The sequence below is a fragment of the Balaenoptera acutorostrata genome, chromosome 21 (assembly GCF_949987535.1).
Source record: "Balaenoptera acutorostrata chromosome 21, mBalAcu1.1, whole genome shotgun sequence".
Classification (NCBI taxonomy): domain Eukaryota; kingdom Metazoa; phylum Chordata; class Mammalia; order Artiodactyla; family Balaenopteridae; genus Balaenoptera; species Balaenoptera acutorostrata.
Genome location: NC_080084.1, coordinates 12,910,308 through 12,926,767, shown reverse-complemented (window position 1 = coordinate 12,926,767; position 16,460 = coordinate 12,910,308). Strand labels below are relative to the sequence as shown.

Below are 16,460 nucleotides of genomic sequence, written 5' to 3'. Positions count from 1 at the left end.
TTCAGTCAATTAGCACTGGCTTCTTTTCAGGCTTGTTCTCAGAGGTGTGCATAAATTATGCAGGGTTGTCTCCAGGCTTTTGGGCAGGTAAAACCTTTGCAAGAGAGCAGTCTCTTTGCCCTCTCAAAATGTGCTACATTTGCAACTCCTAAGTCTGTGTGGTTTTCTATCATGGTAGGGTTGGACTGGAGATGAAATTCTTTGTAGTTTGAAAACCCAAAACCAATATGATTTGGAGCCAGAAAAGAATGGGCCCAGTGATTATGAATCTAGCTGTTGGGCTCTTTCAACCAGACAGAAACTCGGAAGATGAGTAAAAGGGCTGAAATCTATACACATTTTCTTGCATGTTATTAAACTGAGAAGTAAAGATTTGTGACTATTTCCCCAACCCTGTCTCCTTCAATCAGATATCAATTCACCATCCTTGAACCCCCTTGTAATTTTGTGCTTTTTCCTCTTCCTCTTTTTCTTTCTTCTGCTTCTTCAATCAGACACTATAGTTTTTTAAAACATTTGTCTTATTTCATTTTACTTCATCCTTCTTGTATTCAGGAATGTTCATATTTATCTTCTTATATTTTCCAGCCTCCCAGCACAATGAATTATGCATATGTTTTGCAAATAAGTGAATGAATGAATGTATACCCAACTCGATTTGAACTTTACTAGGTTTCATGTAGGACAAGAGGAGTGATTCAAATTCACAAAGAGATAGTACACTCTAAAATGCTGGTAGTTGAATTTGAATGTCAAAATCACTTATTTTTTAAAACAAAGAAAGCCTTTTCCCTATGGTACCTAGAGGGGCATAGTTATTTTTGAAAATGTTGGACTGACAATTCCTGCAGGTTTGTATCATATGAAGAAAAAATTCAAAATTGTAACACTTTTGTCCTAAATCAGTTGCTTTGGAGAATATCTCCTTTACTGCATGTCTTAAATTTTAACTTGTGAAACATGGCATGTATTGGGTTGGGCAAAAAGTTTGTTCGGGTTTGTAACCTCTTACAGAAAAACCCAAATGAGCTTTTTGGTCAACCCAATATACAAAAAGATTTATAAAATGTATATATCCAGTTTAAAGAATGATTTTAGAATAAACATCCATATACCCACCACTCAGGTTAAGAAATAAACTATTACCTTAGAAAAGCCTTTGCACTTTCTCTTCTGAGAAATCACACATCCAAGAGAGGGATCACACATCCCTCTCTTGCCCTCACAGACAACCACTAGATGTTGAATGAATCATTTCCTGGCTATTCTTTATACTTTCAATTTCTTTTCTTTATACTTTTAATGAGTACATACCTATGAATAGACAGTCAACAGGGTCTTGCTTAGTGTTTTCTAAATTATATATAATAATGTTCTTGGAGGGAAAGATTTAATCTCATGAAGATGTCAATTATTCCCAGATTGGATTAAATTTGATTCCCAGATTGAACAAAATTTACATAGATTTAGTAAATTTCAATAAAAATCTGCGTTTCCGTGGAGTTTGAAAATATGATTCTAAAATTTATAGAGTGGCGAAGGGTCAAAAACAGCCAAGACACTCCTGAAAAAGTGGCAAAAAGTATGTATGTGTGGAATGGGAGGCTTTACCTAACAGATACCAAGATTTCTTATAAAGCTAGAGCAATTAAGACAGTGTGGCATTGGTGCAGAGATTGACAAGTAGACCCACACAGCAAGATAGTTAGATCAGAAGCAGGTCCATGATTTTATGGGAACTTGATATACAGCAGAAGAAGCACTGCAGACCACCAGGAAGAAAAATGAACTATCTAGCAAATCATTATCCATATGGACAAAATAAAATTGGATGTCTACTTCAAACCATGCACAATAATACACACCTATCGAATTAAATATGAATATGAAAGTTAAGAAAGTCAAAACTATAAACATTTGTGAAGAAAATATAGGAGAATATCTTTAACAACTCTGGCTGTGAATGACTTCTTTCACGAGATGAATTAAAAAAAATACAGACATAAAGGAAAGGGTTGATAAATTCAACTACATTAAAAAATAAGAACTTCTGTTCATCAAAAGACATCATAAAGAGACAAATCATAAACTGAGAGAAGATATTTGCAACAAATGTAACTGACAAAGATTTAGTATCCTGAACATATAAAAACCTCACATGAATCATTAAGCAATAGGCAAACAACTAAATTTTAAAATGGGCAAAAGACAGGAATATAAATTTCAGAGGCGAGGTAACCTATAACCCATAAACACATGAAAAGATGCTCAACGTCATTAGTATTCAGTGAAATGCAAATTGAAATCACAATGAAACTTTACTGCGTATCTACCAGATGGGCAAAAGTTAATAAAAGTTCTCTCTCTACCATTTGTGAGAATGTGGAGAAACAGGACAGGATCTCTCATCCACTTCTAGGGTGGAATGTAAACTGGTTCAAAAAAGTGTGACTCTACTTAATACATTTAAAACCACCATATCGTGTTGTCTTATTAACAGAAAAGAGATGACAGGGAAGGTGGCAGTTCCTTGAAATTATCATTAAATGCTCTTAGAAGTCAAACTGTTTGGGGACTTCCCTGGTGGTCTGGTGGTTAAGACTCTGCCCTCCCAACACAGGGGTCACCTGGTCAGGGAACTAGGATCCCCCAGGCTGCATGGCCAAAAAAAAGTCAAACTCTTCAGAGGAAGATTGGGGTGCATTGTTGATTGGAAAAACTCTCGATGGCTTTTTTTTTGAAGCTTGGCATTTTTGCATGAGTCAATTTGTTTCTTAGGAAAATGGATGAAGTTTCATCAATTTTAGAAATCTTTAGTGCTAAGAACTGGTTTATATAACTAAAATAAACACAACATAGATCTACCATCCACACACCCTTTGCGGGACCTGTACTTGTGGCCTTAGGATTGTATTAAGTTAGAAGTGGTAGGGGAGATCTCAGAGGTTGTTCTGTCTAAAAGCTCTGACTGCCAGTCCCAAATGGGTGGGGAATTGTGGGTCCTGACTAGCAGGTTACAGACTGGGGGTAAGTTAGGAACCAACTTTTGAGTCACAATGCCTGAGTTAGAATTTTAGCTCTTCCAAGGGACTTTAAAACACAGTGATTTGACTGTACATTTCTAATGGTATATACCCTAGGAACAAAAAGAACTGTTAAAAAACCCCTTAAACTGATTATGTTCTTTATATGATTGGCAATAGTTGTAGTACTGGTGCTCTTGTAAATATTGTATATATTGTAGAATAAATTTAAAAAGCTTTTATGAGGAGAATCTAATTCTATCATTTCTGGTGTCGTTGAGAACTGTAATTCTTTGTGTGGGAGAAAGGAAATAGAGATGTAAATTTGAAAATATTAAGTATGAACCTTGAGGTCTGAATTTGAAGTGGTATTGAAATGAGTATAAACTTGTGATGTATTTTGTCTTAATATTTTTTCTTAGTTCTGTCCATGGAAGAGGTCTAGAAGGAATGATCAATTCAGTAACAATGTGCAGATTGATGTCTTTGAATATCACTTCCGCTGAAAGGAACCAGCCATCCTTGGAGAGAGGTCTGGGAAAGGAAATTACATGGGATTAACTTGGAAAATCTTGTCTGGGCAGATAGCAAGGCAGCTATCAAAAACCACTAGGGGGGCTTCCCTGGTGGCGCAGTGGTTGGGAATCTGCCTGCCAATGCAGGGGACACGGGTTCGAGCCCCGGTCTGGGAAGATCCCACATGCCACGGAGCAACTGGGCCCGTGAGCCACAATTACTGAGCCTGCGCGTCTGGAGCCTGTGCTCCGCAACAAGAGAGGCCGCGACAGTGAGAGGCCCGCGCACCGCGATGAAGAGTGGTCCCCACTCGCTGCAACTGGAGAAAGCCCTCGCACAGAAACGAAGACTCAACACAGTCATAAATAAATAAATAAAAGAACATGAATTTCTTTAAAAAAAAAAAAAAAAACCACTAGGATTTTGCCAAAAGGTTTCAGGAAGCAACTTGAGTTGGCCAAGTATGGAATAAATGAACATCAGTAAGCATAACTACAATGAATTTAAATACACATAGAATTAAATCCATGAGTTTACCATGAGTTAATAATAATCCTGAGAAAACAAACATTACTGTTCATCATGGAAGGATGCCAGCAAATCCACTTATTTAGAAAACTGGTATAAAAAGGGAAAAAAATCAAGCATTTATGCTGCCATTCCCATGAACTATATAATTGGATAACTGAATGGTAGATATAGGGAAAGTAATCTTTATAGAAGTATTCCTGCTAGTAAATGAAGAAGGAAGATGTAATTAGAATATCACCATTTGTTGCAGGGCAGAAACAGAGACACAGATGTAGAGAACAAACGTATGGACACCAAGGGGGGAAAGTGGCGGGGGGCCGGGTGGTGGTGTGATGAATTGGGAGATTGGGATTGACATATATACACTAATGTGTATAAAATGGATAACTAATAAGAACCTGCTCTATAAAAAAATAAATAAAATTCTAAAATTCAAAAAAAAAAATCACCATTTGGCAACCCCTGATGAACTACTAGATCTAGGTGTTGAACATCAGTGGCTGCTAACATTATAAAAGAGAAAGAATCAGGCATTACGTATCCTTACAGGAGAGCACACACTGCTTATGAATCAGTCTTGTTAAAAAAAATCAATTAAAAAAAGTAATTTATTTATTTTTGGCTGCACTGGGTCTTTGCTGCTGTGCGCGGGATTTCTCTAGTTGCGGTGATCAGGGGCTACTCTTTGTTGCGATGTGCGAACTTCTCATTGCGGTGGCTTCTCTTGTTGTGGAGCACAGGCTCTAGAGCGCAGGCTCAGTAGTTGTGGCACATGGGCTTAGTTGCTCCGCGGCATGTGGGATCTTCCCAGACCAGGGCTCAAACCCATGTCCCCTGCTTTGACAGGTGGATTCTTAACCACTGTGCCACCAGGGAAGCCCAAAAAATCAAATTTGAATGTGATCACTCCTTTAGGTTGACCCAGCAGTACAGGAAGTTCAAGGAACAAAGCAACATGTCTGACACCACCATGAACATGTAATCAGTGGAATTCAGACTATTGGAAATTGTACAAGACAAATGATCCAGTTTCCTTAACAATTAATTTATAAGAAAAAAAAAAGAAAAAGAAGGAAAGAAAGAAGGAAAGGAAGGAAGGAAGGAAGGAAGGAAGAAGGCACTTTTAAATGAGACTAGCCAAAAGATGTATCAGTTGGAAAGAATGAGCTTCATTTAGATCTTGATCCAAACAAGCAAACTGTAGAAGCCAAACAAAAGCATTAGCTTTGCTGTTGATGCTTAAAAGTGTTTTCTTAAAAATAAGTTCATTTATTCTCTGTAAGCCTTAGTTTCCCCATCTGTGTAATGGAGATAATAAACATAGCCTCCCTCATAGGGCTTTAGTTGGAGTTAAATAAAAAGATGGTCATAGGGACTTCTCTGGTGGCACAGTGCTTAAGAATCTGCCTGCCAATGCAGGGGACGTGGGGTCGAGCCCTGGTCCGGGAAGATCCCACATGCCGCGGAGCAACTAAGCCCGTGAGCCACAACTACTGAGCCTGTGTTCTAGAGCCCCTGTTCCACAACAAGAGAAGCCACCACAATGAGAAGCCCGTGCACCACAACAAAGAGTAGCCCCCGCTCGCCACAACTAGAGAAAGCCAGCACACAGCAACGAAGACCCAAGGCAGCCATAAATAAATAAATAAATACATAAATTTATTTTAAAAAAAAAGATGGTCATAAACAACAAAGACCTACTGTATAGCACAAGGAGCTATATTCAATATCTTGTAATAACCTGTAATGAAAAGAATCTGAAAAAGATTATATATATATATATATCTGAATCACTTTGCTGTATACTTGAAACTAACACAATATTGTAAATCCACTATACTTCCATGAGAGAATAAATAAATGAAATGATATTTGTAAAGCACTTAGCACAGTGTCTAGTACATTGTAAGGACTCAATAAATGTTTGTTGTTGTTATTATTTTATTGTTATTATTATTACCATGAAAGATGCTTGTTAGAAGCTTGGGAAGCAGTCTTCTGTCACACTATCATATTCAAAATTGGAAAATTAGAAAACAATAGGAAAGCCGATCAGGTTGGCACTGGACATGACTGGAGGTGGAAGTAGGTTGTCAGAAAAGTGAGACTAAGGAACGCTTTCATCCAGAGTTCTGGAATGAACTGCAGCCTTCTAGCAAGTGTTCAGAAACTCTGGTGTGCATTTGCCAAGAGCAGAGACAGCAACTACCAAGAAGTGAATACAACCTACAGCATGTTAGTGGTTAAGGATGGGATTTGCTTCAAGACTGAGGCAGAGCTGGGACTCAAATCCAGGTTTCTTGGCTGCTGGGTTCAGGGCTCTTTTTCTTCCCCCACACCCCATCATTATACATTTCGCTGAAGTCGAAATGCAAAGAAAGTAGGGGCCTAAGTACGAAGTGTACATTGTGGTCTTTGCAATATTGCCAGGAATACTTGTGGAACAGGGAAACATGCTGAAAGATGTGAAAAACGGCAAATAGGTAGTCTTGTATTTCCCCCCCATCCTGCCTTTATAGTTCAAATGTTTCCTGAATATAAGAGCGGTTGGAAGTTGCCAGGCGAAGCTCTACAACTCTAATTGATGTGATAAGAGAGAGGACATGCTCTTTATTTATTTATTTTATTTATTTATTTTGCACGCCACACGGCATGTGGGATCTTAGTTCCCCAACCAGGGATCGAACCTGTGCTCCCTGAGGTGGAAGCGTGGAGCCTTAACCACTGGACCACCAGGGAAGTCCCGGACATGCTCTTTCATTCTCAAAATAGCCTTGAGAATTCATATTATTATTAGAACCGTATTTCAGATGAAGAAACTGAGGATTAGAAAAGTCAAGTATCAGCCAAGTTCACAGAACCAGAGAAGGCTGAGCTAGGACTCAGACCTAGCCATGCTTTTTATATTCCACCATCACTGAAATAAAGCATAGCCTTTAAAAAGGAAACAGTCCTAGTATTTTCATGAATAGAGAGGCAAAATCTTGTTCATTAGTTAAAAGAAACTAGATGTTTCTCCTCTCTTTCCCTTCGAAGTGTGGTTTTAAACTCTGAAATAAGATCACTGTTAAGGTCAAAGTAATGGTTACAGTAAGATCTCAGTTATTCCAGTTTTAAGTGCTCCATGTACCTATTATTCCTTAATTTTAAACCCTATCCATTACCATCAGGCCCATCTGATGTGCTCTTACACTTACCGTTGGGGCCCCATTCAATTCCTTTGTGGTCGTTACACATTAGGAGAAGGAGAGAAATCTCATTAAAGACACTACCAGTATTAAAATTAATTTTTCTCTTATTCTTGTAATTTGCTGTTACTATCATGGAAATCATATCTTTTTAAGACTGTAGAAAATTCTCCCTTCTGGTTGTTTTAATAAAAGATCGTATTTAGGGATGTCAATTGAAACTTGATTATGAGCTACATTTGAATTAGGGAGCCGGAAGAAATGAACTTAAGATTAACCAGTGTTCAGAAAGACAGAAATTATCTTACTATGACCACTAAGGCTTGGTCTCGAGACAAGTCATTTCGTTTCCACCCATGGCAAAGAGAGCTTTCAGAGAATGACTCCAGGCAGACTAGATTTGTTATATCTCTCAATGCATTTCTTCTCATTCTCTTTTTTTTAGAAGACCATCTCAAAACTTTAGGAGACTTTTGGGGGCTTTTCTTTTGACTGTCTGTATTACTGAATTCCCCAGTGTGTCAAAGAAAAAGCTCTAGCATCATAGAATGAGAATTAGAGAATATTGCTTAAATGGAAAAAAAAGCTCTTCTAGTGTGTTTTTCGATAACTCATGGATCACTCTTTTTCACTGCACTTTTATGTCACTTAGTTTTGTGCCTTAATACTATCTAATGCGTCATCCTGTATATGAAACATTTCTAGGAACTGACCTAGACTGACTCCTCATCTACTGGCCCCTCTGCAGGATTAAGTTTTGTCACGGATGGTTCAGAAAGAATTTAAAGTGATTAAACTATGTTATGTGATCGAGTTTACAAAAGGCACCTGCTGATGCGAATGAAATGGACTTTAATTCTATCATTATAATGAAATATCTTTAACTCCCAAACAGATATTAATATCATTTCTGCTCAAAAATCACTGCAGAACTTTTCATGCCATACCATCACCCACAGAATTCCAATTTGCTGTAGGTATTACAAGCATCATTGAATCTTCTGGGCCAAGAAAACCCCCAAACAAACCACCAAACCACCAAACTTGTGCCAGGGCTCTCTGTAGCCTGGATCAGTAGAGATTTTCTCTTGTTCTGGACTGCAGTAAAGAGTTCCATCCTTGGTACATAAGTCACAGCAACACATCCACAATGCCGTGTGTTGGTTTCAAAAAGCTCACCCGAGCACTGGGCCATTTTTTGTAGTAGTGGTAGGGGATATAAAGTAGAGCAACTTGTCTTTCACTTTGGAGGATATCCAGTCTAGACCACTGCACTTCCAGATAGTTCACTGAGTTGAATCATCTTGGCGTTTATTGCCCATCTTCTATCACAACTGTGTCTAACCAAGGCATTTAAGGTACCTGCTGCTTCTTGTTCACCACGTTGTATTCATGTGATGTTACTAATAACGTGGACCAGTATGATGTTCTAGGAAATGGGGAGACCATCAGAATCCCTGTGAACAAAAATATGGCAAAAGTTTGGATAGTTGATGTGGTCCTGGAGCATGAGAGTGTTCTGACCAAAAAGAGAAAGTAATCCACTTCTGGTGATTTCTGTTCCATGCTTTAGAAAACGAAGCATTTTCCACATCAGTGCTACATACCAGGTGCTTCACTTCGTGTTGACTTGCTCCAGTAAAGAGACCACGTCTGGAATAGCGGGTTGATTTTACGATTAAGTTTATGATAATTTACTGTCCTTCTTCAAGACCCATCTGCCTTTTGCACAAGCCAAGCCAGAGAGTTAAATGGGAATGGTAAGAATCCTCACCCCTGAATCTTTCAAGTTATTGGTAGTGGCACTAATTTCTAATAATACCCCAGTATTGGTTCTGGTTCACTATTGTGATCAAGAGATGGGACCCTATGGACCTCCTTTATGTGCTTCTTACAGTCTAGTCCTCCACCATTGGCCAGGGAACTAGTGAAGGTGTTTTGCTAGTTTTTGACCATCCTATTTCAACTCTATATTTAACTATTCTGGGAGGAATAGCCATAGGATGAACTAGACCCGTTATGAAATAGACAGGGGCCAAAACTTGCTATCAAACCCACATAAGCTCTGGTAGACCTCAGAATATCTGAGGGACTTACTTATACTTCAGTAAGTTTGACATATTAGATATCTGGGGAGGGAGTATCTTCAAATTTAAAAAATGGGAGTCTCATTAAAAAAGATTTTATTGCATAGTTGGGCTCTCAAGATGTAAGGAGATCTTCATGGGGCAAGGAAAAAGAAAGAGGAGGAAATAATATAAGCTGAAACTAAAATTGTAAACAATGAGCACATTTGAAGAGGTTCTCTGCAGGGGTTTTATATCACCTGCATGACTTTCCTCTGTGGCCCTGTTTTTCTGAGGGCATGTGGATATACCTTTTCTACTATAGAAAAAGTGCTTTGAACAGTGGAAAAAAATGAGGAAGTTGAACTCAAGACTCCCAGATATATCGTGTGAGATTGGGAATAAACCGCAGAGATCCCAGATAGGTAGAGCCTCTGGCTTCCAGCAGAAGCAAAACCAAATAAAGTAAGGAGGAATGTCTTCTCAATTTAAATTCTGAGCTCTCCCACAGGCTAAAATCAACATTATGAGCTCACAAATCATCCTGAGGGAGAGAAATAATAGATTTAGTTCCTCAAACATTTCAGATGATGGAACTATTATGTATGGATATAAGACAACTATGTGTATTGGTTTTCTATGGTTACTGTAACATATTACCACAAACCTAGTGGGTTAAAAAAACAACACAAATTTATTCTTGTACGGTTCTGGACTTCAGAAATCTAAAATCAAGGTGTTGGCTGGAATGTGTTCATTTTGGAGGTCTCAGAGGAGAATATGTTTCTTTTACTTTTCCAGCTTCTAGAGGCTGCCTGCATTCCTTGGCTCACAGCCCCTTCCTCCATCTTCAAAGTGCATCACTCAACGTCTGGTTCCATTATCCCACCTCCTTTTTCTGACTTTGCCCTCTTTTTTTCTTTTATAAAGACTCTTGTGATTACATTACCTTGGTCCCACCCAGATAATCCAGGATAATCTCCCCATCTCAAGATCCTTAATCACATCTGAAAAGTCCCTTTTACCATATAAGGTAACATATTCACAGTTTTGGGGGGATTAGAATGAGAATATCATTGGGGGAGGTACATTATTCTGTGTACCACACTATGCATGAATATTTAAAGATTTTTTTTAAAAGAATGGAATCACAAAATGACAAGCACCATGGCAATATATGAGTAACCATATAGATTTGAAAAGAACCAGATAAAAATGTTAAAATAAAACGTAATTGTCAGTTAAAAAAAAAAATGCTTAAGATGTGGGCCAAACAACAGAGTAGATGCAGCTGAAAAGAGAACTAGTGAACTGGAAGATAAAATTGAATAGTAATTCAGTTGGATAAAAATGAGGAAAGAATAAAGAAACCAATATTAAGAATGAAAAAAAGGACATTACTACATATTTGACAGACAGTTAAAAAATGAAGATATTATAAATAATTTTATGAGTGAATATTTTAAAATTGAGTAAAGTAGGTAATATTTTGAAAAAATACAACTTGCCAAAACTGATACAAGAAGAAATAAACAATTTTATGAGTATAAAAAAAATCTTAAATCTACTATTTTCTTTCCACAAAGAAATCTAGGCCCAGATTGTTTCACCTGAGAATTCTAGCAAACAAATACTAAAAAAGCCAAGTCAACCCAACACAAATTTATCCTTTTTACTGGTCATTAAGCTATTGTGTCCCAGCTCCAAGCCCATTCTTTAATACTTCGCTTTCTGATGCCAGAGCTGGGATTTTGCAATTCACAGTTGTTGTTTTTTTTTTTTTTAATTTATATTTTATTTTTGGCTGTGTTGGGTCTTCGTTTCTGTGCGAGGGCTTTCTCTAGTTGCGGCGAGCGGGGGCCACTCTTCATCGCGGTGCGCGGGCCTCTCACTGTCGTGGCCTCTCTTGTTGTGGAGCACAAGCTCCAGACGCGCAGGCTCAGTAGTTGTGGCTCACGGGCCTAGTTGCTCCGCGGCATGTGGGATCTTCCCACACCAGGGCTCGAACCCGTGTCCCCTGCATTGGCAGGCAGATTCTCAACCGCTGCGCCACCAGGGAAGCCCAATTCACAGTTCTTTTTGATTGGCTTCCTGTTAGGCTCTGTAGAAAGAGTGCACTAGGGGGAGACTGGAAAAAAGGAGGTGGAATTATATAATATCAAATATCAAAAAAATATATATTAATTAAAAAACAGATTATAAAAATCAAAAGACAAAGTAGATAGTGGTCAAAAGAGAAGTCAAATACAATGAAGACCAAATATAATCTGTGAATTTTGTAAGGTAACCATTGTACATTTAGGGAGAGCTGCTGAGGGGTAATGATGGGACAGAAGCCAGATTAGAACAGGTTTACAGGTGCATAGACAGTAACCATGGAGACCTATGGTGTGGGCTGGTGCTCACTATTTCTGGGCCCAGATGGTACTGCAACTACAGGTTTCAGGTCTTTAGCAGCTATATTTTGACATGGCTGGGACAAGCGTGGACTGACAGCATGGACCCCCAAGTTCTAAATATTATGAGGCTTAAGTGTGGATTAGATATTAATTCAGGGCTTTATCTAGAGTTAGCTCCATAAACCATACGTTGGTATTGCAGAGCTAATATATTGTGGTTGATTGATTCACCCTAGTTCTTTTAATGTCAAACCTTGTTGTACAATAAAATTGTTCTTGATGATCCAGGCCACCTGAGAATTTTCCATTCGATTCTGGTTTTCTATTAACACAGATATTTAGTCTTCTTCCATAGCAGATGTTTATGCCTCTAAGTGAGTCTAACTTTACTACTTAATTAATAGTGAATAGGATCTGGTTATAGGATTAGATGGCCCAGTCCATTAAAAAAGTCTTTGAGTCCAAGCTTCTGCCACTGGTTACTTGTGTTTGGGTAGGAGATTTGGCAGGAAGGAAAGTTTTGCTCCTGTAGGCTATTTCCAGGAAGTGATTTTAATCTGAACTACATTTACGGCGGTTCTCCTTGGTGTCACATCTCGTGTTGTGTTGGAAGATCTTGGTTTTACAGAACAGCTACAGCAGTGTTTCAGATGAGCTGGCAAAAAGGTCATGGCAGGGAGTCTATTAATGAGGGAAACTCAAAAATTTTGTGAAGGAAAACCTCCTTCCTGGGATCAGTATTAAAATTTTTATAAATAATGTCCATATGTGCTTAAAATGAAAGAGTTTGGTTCAGTTTATGAAGTTTACCTTTTGCATAAAATTCAAGCAATTTATTAGGCCATGGAACTTCCCTTGGTCCTTAGGGAACAACCAAGAAGGGCAAAGAGGCACAAAGCAATTCATGTGCATCCCTTGAGAAATAACTCAGGCAGAGACTCATCCAATAAGAAGCCTCTCTGCTCCTCCACGAGCTCCCTCCAGGTACCACTTGACTGCTTGATTCTCTCAGGACTTCTTTGTTTCTTCTTTCTTGGGAAACCGGAGCCTCATTAGCCTGTTTTCCTTACCCTCAGAATTTTTTTCCCCCAATAACAACTTGTTCCCAGACTTTAAAGACACTGGATAAAGAGGAAAAGCTGGAACAGGACACCTGCTAATCTCAGACCAATCTAAACAGAGTCACAGTAGTTGGTCAGGGTCCCAGGGAGAGCGTATGAACAGGAAATGTTAGCTGATGGGGAAAAGGAATCCACCCTGAAATGTCTTCTTCACATTTCTCTTGTTCATTCTCTCTTTCTCATTTTTGTTCATGGCAGGAAGTATGTGTATCTTGTGTTAAAGAAGCCATCAATCATCTTTTATAACCCAGGGGTGTATTTCATTTAAGTGTGTCTTCAAGGTAAAGTGTGCCCTACAGAACACACAATGCAAAGGTTTTTAGACTGTTTGAATTCAGACACGTCATCCTTTATAGGAAGGGACAATTTCCAGTATCTTTGGGCAATTATATGATACTGGGCCACATGGTAGATTGTTAAGTAACGACTTCCAATGAGTCATACCTTCTAGTATCCAAGCACTTATGTACTCCTGTCCCACGAGGACTTGAACTGGGCCACTGGCTTGCTTTGGCCAGTGATCCAAGTAAGACATTGTCAAGCACTTGCATATTGGGGCTTTCTTCTTGGAATGCTGCCCTTGGCCATTGCCATGTCAAAAGCCAGAATGAAAGGCCACAGAGAGAGAGGGGGGCTGAGCCACCCCATTTGTCTCTGCTGAGTCCAGCTGCTAGCTGTCCTGCCAGGTGAGTGAGCCACATGGATGGTCCACCGAGAGAGCACAGGAAGGACCACTCAGTCAATTTACAGGATCATGAAAAATAATGTCACCTCTTTGAAGAAAAGCAGTAAGTTTCGGGGTGTTTTGTTGCACAAATACAACTAAAATGGGTCAGGACCTTATATTTTCATATTACATTAATTTTTGGCATATTTTTGAGGGTAATTATATTTATGATATTTCACAGCAAATCACTATGTGTAGACCTACACATATCCCTGCACACATACATTAAAATATGACTCTACAGGAAGACTAGATTGGTGGTTGCCAGGGGCTGGGGGTGGGGGAAATGGGGAGATGCTTGTCAAGGGGTACAAACTTCCAGTTATAAGATGAACAAGTTCTGGGGATCTAACGTACAGTATGGTGACTATAGTTAACAACACTATTATATATACTTGAAAGGTGTTAAGAGAGTAGATCTTAAATGTTTTCACCACAGACACACGCACACACACGTAATTACGTGAGATGATAGAGGTGTTAACTAATCTTATTGTGACCATAATTTCATAATCTATGAATCATAATCTATGTATATCAAATTATCACTTTGTACACCTTAAACTTACACAATGTTTTATGTTAATTATATCTTAATAAAACTGGAAGAAATTTTAAAAAATGACTATATAGAAATGGGACAAATTTCCATAAGGCAAAGCCAAAATCCGTTCCTTTGTTCAGGACTCTATGTGTATATATTGTATAACTAAGGGTGGTAAGAGATTATAAAGGTTGGGTTGAAGGGTATGTGTAATTGGGTGACTAGAGAAGACTATGGCTGTGTGTGTGTTTGTTACATGCATGTGCATTCAAAGCAAATGAGAGAGAGAGAGAGATCAGGGAAATGATTAGAGGAAGCTAGTTAAATAGATAGGGTTCTCGGTGGGTGATGATGTACTAAACAGCGCAGGTGGGAGAAACATGCTAACTTCTGAGTTCAGGACCTACTGATTAAAACAATTTCCATGTGGTGTTGAAGCAGTGGCTCATAATTAAAAGTCAGATGAATAAATGAATAAAAACATTGGTATTCCAGGGGATTCATTCCTAGGGTTCTTTTTACTTTTTCATTACAGTGTTTGAAATTCTTTGCAAATTAAATGTGTAATGTTGGAGGCACAAAGAAAAATGGGGCATTAAAAAAGCAGATAATCTTACTTTATACCAAATTGCCTATAGACTGTCCTATGATAGTCCAGATTTTTTTTTAACTACACAGGACACAGAAAAGCATAGACTTTTCCCGATGAATAGGAAAACACAATATATTAAAAGATATTCATAATCAGAATTATGTTTGTAAAGCAATGCTGAGCCTTATTTAAAACATTCTTTCTAATGTGTGTGTGCACATGTATGTATGTGTGTTTTGCAAAGCACATTTTCAGTAGCTAAGATGTTCTCCAAGTTGAGGTTTCACAGCCCTCGTACCGTCATTGAGGGCACTGAGGCTTTAGTAGTAGGACAGGCAATGGGTTACCACCTCCTTGTCTGAACAGCTTTGTTCTGTGTATACATGTAATGCCCATTTGCGGTGAAACAAAATAAACCCTCTTGCAGTAAACACTTCCCACAGATCTGCAAAGTAGTGAGGAAACTATGCATAAATAATTACTTTTGATTTATAATAAGCAATTAAAATGTACATGACCACCCACCCACACACACACACACAGATACATCACACATATTAAAAGACACCACCACTGCTGCACCCCTTTGGGATCTAAACCTCTTGACTGTTTCTGGCATAGAAACCCACATTTTTGTTAGCTGGGAATAATTGGCAGCAGTATTAATCAAATCCTTCTCACTGCTTCCCTAATTGCCTTGCTATTATAACAGCGATGATTTCTTCGGAAGAAATCACTTGATGTGCAGCAAAGCGCTATTTGCCGAACACCCCATCCAGACTCACCAGGTTAGATGGCTTTCTTCCTCCCCAGAAATTGATAAGAACACAAATGGAAAGGAAGCACATGTGGCCGTGGGATGTGCTGTGTCAGTTGCTCCTTGGGGGTCTAAGGATACCTTGCCTTGCTGAGGAGTATGAAGGAGAACCTCAATGGTCTTATTTCTAAACGATTAGCTTAAGGACTCTTCTTTGTGCTCATAAATCATTTAAAATTACAATCTTCCCTCTTCCCTCTTCTCATTTTACACCCTCCACCTGCATCACAGGGCTCCACCGTCCACAACACATTCTCTGTGAAAATTAAGGAATCCCTAAGCCAGTGTCAATGGTGAGGTCGTTCACAGTGAGTTTGCAATGAGTTTGGGTTAAACGACTGTACTTTCGTTTAAAAGCAGTGTTACTGAAAGTGTGGTCTGGAGACCAGTGCTTCCACAGAGGGTGAATGGCACTCCAGGGGCTGTGTAATGTGTTTGCACTTGCCCTCCCAAGGCTGTGCTTAGAATTTTCCTGGGAAATAAACACATAGCAAAAAAAGTTTCTACATTCCTAGGAAAACCAATCTGAAGACCGATGAATTGAATTTTCCTACCGGCATTTTTGAAGGGTCTCAGAACGTGTGCTGTTCATCTTTTCCCAGTCCCCCTCTGCTGGAGACCAACTGTCTTGGTTACTTATTAAAGCTACTTGTGAAAATACGGATTCCTGGAACCGCTGGGAAAGTTCTGGTTTAGTAAGTCTAGCATGGGAGCAAGGAGTCTGTGTATTGTACAAGCACCTGGAAGATCTCTATGCTCACCAGTGCTTGAGAACCCCTGTTAAAGATGAGTGAAAGCTTAGATAGCATGAGGATTAACACCCTGATACACAGGATTGCTCTTGGAACAATTTGTTTGTAATTCACCAAAGATAAGTGCTATTTTATACTGTGAAGTAATTTGTATCATCAAAATGCTGTGTGTGTGTCTGTGTGT

At 38.8% G+C, this 16,460-nt stretch overlaps 1 long non-coding RNA gene across 1 annotated transcript in view; it reads left to right on the top strand.

Annotated features, from left to right (window-relative positions):
- Window positions 1-3,888, top strand: part of LOC130706144 (uncharacterized) — a 108,721-nt gene extending 104,833 nt beyond the window's left edge. Inside the window, exon 4 of the long non-coding RNA XR_009006550.1 lies at window positions 3,446-3,888. This is a non-coding gene — a long non-coding RNA (uncharacterized LOC130706144). The remainder of the gene's footprint in view (window positions 1-3,445) is intronic.
- The last annotated feature ends 12,572 nt before the right edge of the window (window positions 3,889-16,460 follow it).